We start from the raw sequence: 8,292 nt of genomic DNA, 5'->3' as shown, positions 1-8,292 counted from the left end.
GGGGTATCGTCGGACGGGGCCACAGTGTCTCCCGACCACTCCTGTCTCAGCCTCCAGTATTTATGCTGCAGTAGTTTATGTGTCGGTGGGCTAGGGCCCGTCTGTTATATCTGGAGAATTTCTCCTTTCTTATCCGGTGTCCTGTGTGAATTTAAGTGCTCTCTCTAACTCTCTCTCTCTTTCTCTCTCTCTTTCTTTCTTTCTTTCTTTCTTTTTCTTTCTTTCTTTCTTTCTTTCTTTCTTTCTTTCTTTCTTTCTTTCTTTCTTTCTCTCTCTCTCTCAGAGGACCTGAGCCCTAGGACCATGCCTCAGGGCTATCTGGCCTGATGACTCCTTGCTGTCCCCAGTCCACCTGGCCGTGCTGCTGCTCCAGTTTCAACTGTTCTGCCTGCAGCTATGGAACCCTGACCTGTTCACCGGACGTGCTACCGGTCCCAGACCTGCTGTTTTCAACTCTCTAGAGACAGCAGGAGCGGTAGAGATACTCTTAATGATCGGCTATGAAAAGCCAACTGACATTTACTCCTGAGGTGATGACCTGTTGTTTCTGTACAGCATTTTGAGATATCAGCTGATGTAAAGAAGGGCTATATAAATACATTTGATTTGATTTGACCTGAATTGCCCTAGAGGCACCAACTTCACCAACTTTAAGGACATTTGGAGATCATTCGACATGAGGGACGCAATTGTTTTTAAGCAGATTTATCTATTATTTATTTATGAAAGAATCTCCAGGGTTAGCCATCCCTGAATCCTTGTCTGTTGACTTATACGTCTGAAGGTAAACAATAAGTTAAGGAATGGCGGAAGAGAGCATTATACAAAAAAGAGTGCAATCTACGAGACTTCAAGGAAAGGCCAGCCTAAGTTCCTATTTTTAGAGTTAGTTTCTTAATTAACTCATCAACATGATTTTTGAAAGATAGCTTTTCGTCCATCCAGATACCCATCTACAGGGCATTCGGAAACTATTCAGACCCCCTTGACCTTTCCACATTTTGTTACATTACCGCCTTACTCTAAAATGGATTAAATACAAAAAATCATCAACAATTTACTCACAATACCCCATAATGACAAAGTGAAAACAGGTTTAAATTTTTTTTGCTAATTTGTTAAACATTAAAACATTAAAACCTTATTTACATAAGTATTCAGACCCTTTGCTATGTGAATCGAAATTGAGTTCAGGTGCATCCTGTTTCCTTTGATCATCCTTGAGATGTTTCTACAACGTGATTGGAGTCCCCCTGTGGTAAATTCAATTGATTGGACATGATTTGGAAAGGCACACACCTGTCTATATAAGGTCCTACAGTTGACAGTGCACGTCAGAGCAAAAACCAAGCCATGAGGTTGAAGGAATTGTCCGCAGAGCTCTGAGACAGGATTGTGTCGAGGCACAGATCTGGGGAAGGGTACCAAAAACATTCTGCAGCATTGAAGGTCCCCAAGAACACAGTGGCCTCCATCATTCTTAAATGAAAGAAGTTTGGAACAACCAAGACTGTTCCTGGAGCTGGCCGCCCGACCAAATTGAGCAATCGGGGGAGAAGGGTATTGGTCAAGGAGGTGATCAAGAACCAGATGGTCACTCTGACAGAGATCCAGAGTTCCTCTGTGGAGATGGGAGAAGCTTCCAGAAGCACAAGCTTCTCTGCAGCACGCCACCAATCAGGCCTTTATGGTAAAGTGAAGGGACGGATGCCACTCCGCATGACAGCTTACTTTGAGTCTGGCAAAAGGTGCCAAAATGACTCTCAGACCATGAGAAACAAGAGTCTCTGGTCTGATGAAACCAAGATTGAACTCTTTGGCCTGAATGCCAAGCGTCACGTCTGGAGGAAAACTGGCACCATCCCTACGGTGAAGCATGGAAACCTGCTCCAGAGTGCTCAGGACCTCAGACTGGGGTAAAGGTTCACTTTCCAACAGAACAATGACCCTAAGCACACAGCCAAGACAACGCAGCAGTGGCTTCGGGACAAGTCTCTGAATGTCCTTGAGTGTCCCAGCCAAAGCCTGGACTTGAACATGATCAAACATCTCTGGGGAGACCTGAAAATAGCTGTGCAGCGATGCTCCCCATTCAACCTGACAGAGCTTGAGTGGATCTGCAAAGAAGAACGAGGGGAAAAAAACTTATACAGGTGTGACAATCTTGTAGCATCATACCCAAGAAGACTCGAGGCTGTGATCGCTGCCAAAGGGGCTTTAACAAAGTACTGAGTAAAGGGTCTGAATACTTATGTAAATGTGATATTTCCAGTTTTTGTATATATAGACATTTGCAAAAATGTATAAAAACCTGTTTTTGATTTGTCATTATGGGGTCTTGTGTGTAATTGATAAAACAACTGAATCAATTTTAGAATAAAGCTGTAACGTAATACAATTTGGAAAATAACAAGCATTATATATACAAAAGTATGTGGACACCCTTCAAATAAGTGGATTTGACTATTTCAGCCAAACACGTTTCTGACAGGTTTAGAAAATCGAGCACACAGCCATGCAATCTCCATAGCCAAGCATTGGCAGTGGAATGGCCTTACCGAAGAGCTCAGTGACTTCCAATGTGTCACCGTCATAGGATGCCACCTTTCCAAGAAGTCAGGTCGTCAAATTTCTGCCCTGCTAGGGCTACCCCGGTCAGCTATGAGTGCTGTTACTGTGAAGTGAAAACATCTAGGAGTAACAACGACTCAGCCACAAAGTGGTAGGCCACACAAGCTCACAGAACGGGAACAAGTGCTGAAGCACATAGCGCTTAAAAAGCATCTGTCCTCGGTTGCAACACTCACTACCGAGTTCCAAATTGCCTCTGGAAGCAACGTCAGCACAATAACTGTTCGTTGGGAGCTTCATGAAATGGGTTTCCGTGTCTGAACAGCCGCACACAAGCCTAAGATCAACATGCGCAATGCCAAGCATCGGCAGGAGTGGCGTAAAGCTCGCCACCATTGGACTCTGGAGCAGTGGAAACGCGTTCTCTGGAGTGATGAATATAGACCTTCGCCATCTGGCAATCCGGCGGATTAATCTTGATTAATCTTGGTGGATGCCAGGAAAACGCTACCTGCCTGAATGCATAGTGCAAACTGTAAAGTTGGTGGATGTTGAATAATGGTCTGGGGCTGTTTTTCATGTTTCAGGCTCCTTAGTTCCAGTGAAGATAAATCTTAACGCTACAGCATACAATGCCATTCTAGACTATTCTGTGTTTCCAACTTTGTGGCAACAGTTTGGTGAAGGCCCTTCCCTGTTTCAGCATGACAATGCCCCCGTGCACAAAGCGAGGTCCATACAGAAATGGTTTGTCGAGATCGGTGTGGAAGAACTTGACTGGCCTGCACAGAGCCCTGACGTAAACCCCATCACACACATTTGGGATGAATTGAAACGCCGACTGCGAGCCAGGACTAATCGCCCAACTTCAGTGCCCTACCTCACTAATGCTCTTGTGGCTGAATGGAAGCAAGTCCCTGTAGCAATGTTCCAACATCTAGTGGAAAGCTTTCCCACAAGAGTGGAGGCTGTTATAGCAGCAAAGGGGGGACCAACTCCATATTAATGTGCATGATTTTGGAATGAGATGTTCGACGAGCAGGTGTCCACATACTTTTGGTCATGTAGTGTACTTGGTTTTTACCTGCATTAAGTACCAATTTCAGTTCAACAAAGCAAATTGCAGCTCTGACAGAAATGCGTCAGCTGTGGAAGCAATAGCATACATCACAGAGTCGTCCGCATACAAGTTAAAGTTATAATTGTGTACAGATAAACTAATATTGTTCATGTAAATAGTGAAAAGAACCGGACCATGAATCGATCCCAGTGATAAACCTTCTGTTATGTCCAGAAAACCTGTTTTAACACCATCAGTAAATGTTTATTTCAACTCATCCACCATTGATATAGACTATATTTTTCTTACAGGCCTTTCTGTTGTCACCTTCAGGTTTCCCCAAGAGATAACAGGTACAGGTAGACATATATAGACTGAGATACAAGTCAAATGACCGTAAACTCACTCCTTCCTTCCCCAGAGGAGATGTACAACTGTACAATCAATGAGAGAGAGACCAAAACATCTGGTGCCTTCCTTGTGAAATTAGTTCAAATCTTCGCAGCCTCTTGATTATTTAAACATTATTTGAGCCAAATTACGGACCCTTGTTCCACAGCGGAAAGAACACTGGAACGCCTCTGAAAAAAGACAAAGAAAAAAAATAAAAGCTGTGCCTCGGGGGAAGAGTTTGATTTTTCTTAAGAATTCATCATCAGACGTCACGTTGTTCCAAGTACTCTTCGACAGGGCCCTGACTTTTCGCTTTGATGTGGAAAGCCTGAAGGGATAATAAGTCAAACCTATGGGACTGGGTGGCGACTGTGTACACTGTCTCCCACACTATTTTGTTATTGTTAATGTAATATATCCTTTTTTAACTTTGTGATCTGAAAGTTCACAAGCCTAATATCTAGATGATCTTCTGCTGCAACTGGGTGATGGAAAGATCATTACAAATCAAATAACATGAAAGGAAATAGTGGTTGTAAATTGTATTAAATTCAGATGAATAATGATTTTTTTTACAGTTATTACACAGAGACAAAGCAGGAGATACGAGTTAAACACATAACATTACTTTACCATGTCACATATGGTCATGGTGAGGGATTGTTAAGGTTTCACCTCGCTGACTCTGCTATCTGAGCTAAGTCGTTTCAGAGTGTGAACAACCTAGCAGTCTGTGTGTGGTTGAGGCCACATATCACTTATATGCTGTCCTTTCGTTTGTATTGTTTACAAAACAGTTGGACTCACACGGAGCTGGCGTCTTTCTGCAGGGATTTCTTTCTAAATTGCCCTGTAGTGCTTGTAACGTGGGAAAGGTCTGTCCTCTCCCATCCTTGTTTTTTGATGTGTTCCAGCCTGATGTCAAGATGAGAGCCAGCGAGCGTGCAGCAGTGGTACATTCGTTTGTGTACACATGTTTATTGCCTGTTCTCTTTGTAATTCTGTATTTACTACGGAAAAATGTGCATAGTATCTATGCCCACGACTGTGCAAAGTCTGTTTTTTGTGTGTGTGTATTTCTATTCTCCGATCACTGATCATCAGCACCCAGATCTCCTCTGCCACTCTTCCTGCTCTCTGTTGGTTGACTGACATTTCGTTTCTGGACAGGAAGTGGACTTGCTGCCAAAGATGATTAGAAACCAGGGAAAGCATAACATCTCCAACTCCTTAGCAGTATACTGTGGGAGCGCACAATGCCTACCCTGTGTCCAACACATGTGACAACATGTATTGTTTGATAGATTTGTTCCCCAATAAGAAAACAAACATTTATGCTCAAAATAAATAAGGAACTAGCAAATGAGCCACTGACAACCAAAACGAAACAGGTGGGGGGTTTAACATGGGTTCTGAAATGCAACCAAAGGGCCCCCACTGAGTGCTGTCCAAGCAACTCCAGTTGGATCCCCACTGGACCTGATATCAGACAAACTAAAATAAAGAAAATACACCAAGGAGTGGATGGAGCAAACCCAAACAGGACTACCTAAAGAACAGGAGAAACACAAATATATAGGCTCTCTGTTCAACAACCTAAAGAACAGGAGAAACACAAATATATAGGCTCTCTGTTCAACAACCTAAAGAACAGGAGAAACACAAATATATAGGCTCTCTGTTCAACAACCCAAAGAACAGGAGAAACACAAATATACTGCTCAAGAAAATAAAGGGAACACTTAAACAACACAATGTAACTCCAAGTCAATCACACTTCTGTGAAATCAAACTGTCCACTTAGGAAGCAACACTGACTGACCATAAATTTCACATGCTGTTGTGCAAATGGAATAGACAGCAGGTGGAAATTATAGGCAATTAGCAAGACACCCCCAATAAAGGAGTGGTTCTGCAGGTGGTGACCACAGACCACTTCTCAGTTCCTGTGCTTCCTGGCTGATGTTTTGGTCACTTTTGAATGCTGGTGGTGCTTTCACTCTTGTAGTAGCATGAGACGGAGTCTACAACCCACACAAGTGGCTCAGGTAGTGCAGCTCATCCAGGATGGAACATCAATGCAAGCTGTGGCAAGAAGGTTTGCTGTGTCTGTCAGCGTAGTGTCCAGAGCATGGAGGTGCTACCAGGAGACAGGCCAGTACATCAGGAGGCATGAAGGAGGCCGTAGGAGGGCAACAACCCAGCAGCAGGACCGCTACCTCCGCCTTTGTGCAAGGAGGATCAGGAGGAGCACTGCCAGAGCCCTGCAAAATGACCTCCAGCAGGCCACAAATGTGCATGTGTCTGCATAAATGTGCATGTCAGAAACAGACTCCATGAGGGTGGTATGAGGGCCTGACGTTCACAGGTGGGGGTTGTGCTTACAGCCCAACACCGTGCAGGACGTTCGGCATTTGATTGTAAGTAATTTTAGGTCAGGAGAAAAAAGTTCCTGTATATTGTTGTGATTACACCATGAGTCGTTAATCATAAGGCATTGTTTGTTTCTGTCGGCGCGATGCGTGAAGAAACCGGGTGGCTGTACCGACTCTGACAACATATCCTGAGTGAGCCATGTTTCTGTGAAACAGAGAATGTTACAATCTCTGACGTCTCTCTGGAAGGCAACTCATGCTCTAATTTCGTCCACCTTGTTATCTAGAGATTGGACATTGGCGAGTAATATGCTCAGGAGTGATGGATGGTGTGCTCGCCTTCTGAGTCTGACCAGTAGGCCACTCCGTCTGCCTCTCCTGCGGCGACCACGTTGTTTTGGGTCGGCCTCTGTGATAAGATTGCATGTCCAGGGTGGAGGTCCGAACAAAGGATCTGTTTCGGAAAATACATATTCCTGGTCATAATGATGGTAAGTTGACATCACTTTTATATCCAATAGTTCTTCCCGGCTGTATGTAATAACACTTGATATTTTATGGTCTAATAATGTAAGAAATAACACATAAAAAAAACAAATAACTGCATAGTTTCTAAGGACCTGAAGCGAGGCGACCATCTCTATCCGCGCCATTTTCCACTACTGCTACTCTCTGTTGTCACCTATGCATGGTCACTTTAATAATAACTCTACCTACATGTACATACTACCTCAAATAACCCGATGCCCCTGCACATTGACTCTGTATCGGTACCCACCTGTATATAGTCTCGGTATTGTTATTTCACTGCTGCTCTTTACTTGTTACTTTTACCTCTTGTTCTTATCTGTATTTTTTAAAACTGCATTGTTGGTTAGGGGCTCGTAAGTAAGCATCTCACTGTTGTATTTGGCAAATGTCACTGATAAAATTAGATTTGATTTGATTTTACTACCCCAGAGTACCCCAGAATACCCCAGACTACCCCAGAGAACCCCAGCATACCCCAGAGAACCCTAGACTACCCCGGAATACCCCAGAATACCCCAGAGAACCCTAGACTACCCCAGAATAACCCAGACTACCCTGACTACCCCAGAATACCCCAAAATACTCCAGACTACCCCCGAGTACCCCAGAACACCCCAGACTACCATATACTACCCCAGACTATACTGGACTACCCCAGACTACTCCAGAGTACCACAGAATACTCCAGACTACCCCAGACTACCCTAGTCTACCCCAGACTACCCTAGACTACCCCAGACAACTCCAGACTACCACATACAACCCCAGAATACCCCAGACTACCATAAACTACTCCAGGATATTCCAGACTAAGTCAAATCAAATTGTATGTGTCACATGTGCCGAATAAAACAGGTTTAGACCTTACAGTTTACTTACAAGCCTTTAACCAACAATGCGGTTTAAAGAAAATATCCCCCCCCCCCCAAAAAAAAGGATGTTTTGTTATCTACCCTTACCACCTGGGGTCGGCCTGTCAGGTAGTCAAGGATCCAGTTGCTGAGGGAGGTCTTTAGTCCCAGGGTCCTTAGCTTAGTGATGAGCTTTGAGGGAATTATGGTGTTGAACGCTGATCTGTAGTCAATGAATAACATTTTTACATACTGTAGGTGTTTATTTTGTCCAGGTGTGAAAGGAAAGTGTGGAGTGTGGTAGAGATTGCATCATCTGTGGATCTGTTGGTACAGTATTCAACTTGGAGTGGGTCTAGGGTTTCTGCGATGATTGTGTTGATGTGAGCCATGACCAGCCTTTCAAAGAATTTCATTGCTACAGACGTGAGTGCTATGGATCAGTAGTCATTTAGGCAGGTTACCTTAGTGTTCTTGGGCTCAGGGACTATGGTGGTCTGCTTGAAACATG

At 43.9% G+C, this 8,292-nt stretch overlaps 1 long non-coding RNA gene across 2 annotated transcripts in view; it reads left to right on the top strand.

Annotated features, from left to right (window-relative positions):
- LOC149972870 (uncharacterized) overlaps positions 1-8,292 on the top strand; it is an 89,186-nt gene that overhangs the window by 55,020 nt on the left and 25,874 nt on the right. The window contains exon 3 of one of the 2 annotated variants that reach the window (XR_016490675.1): positions 284-530. This is a non-coding gene — a long non-coding RNA (uncharacterized LOC149972870). Of the gene's footprint in view, positions 1-283; positions 4,589-8,292 lie in introns of those variants that run through there. The other variant, XR_016490674.1, reaches the window with a different exon arrangement.

This window comes from Oncorhynchus mykiss, chromosome 22, assembly GCF_057628025.1.
Source record: "Oncorhynchus mykiss isolate SJ-2025 chromosome 22, ASM5762802v1, whole genome shotgun sequence".
NCBI classification, from domain to species: Eukaryota; Metazoa; Chordata; class Actinopteri; order Salmoniformes; family Salmonidae; genus Oncorhynchus; species Oncorhynchus mykiss.
Note: the sequence above shows the minus strand (reverse complement) of the source record. Positions and strands in the feature narration are given on the sequence as shown.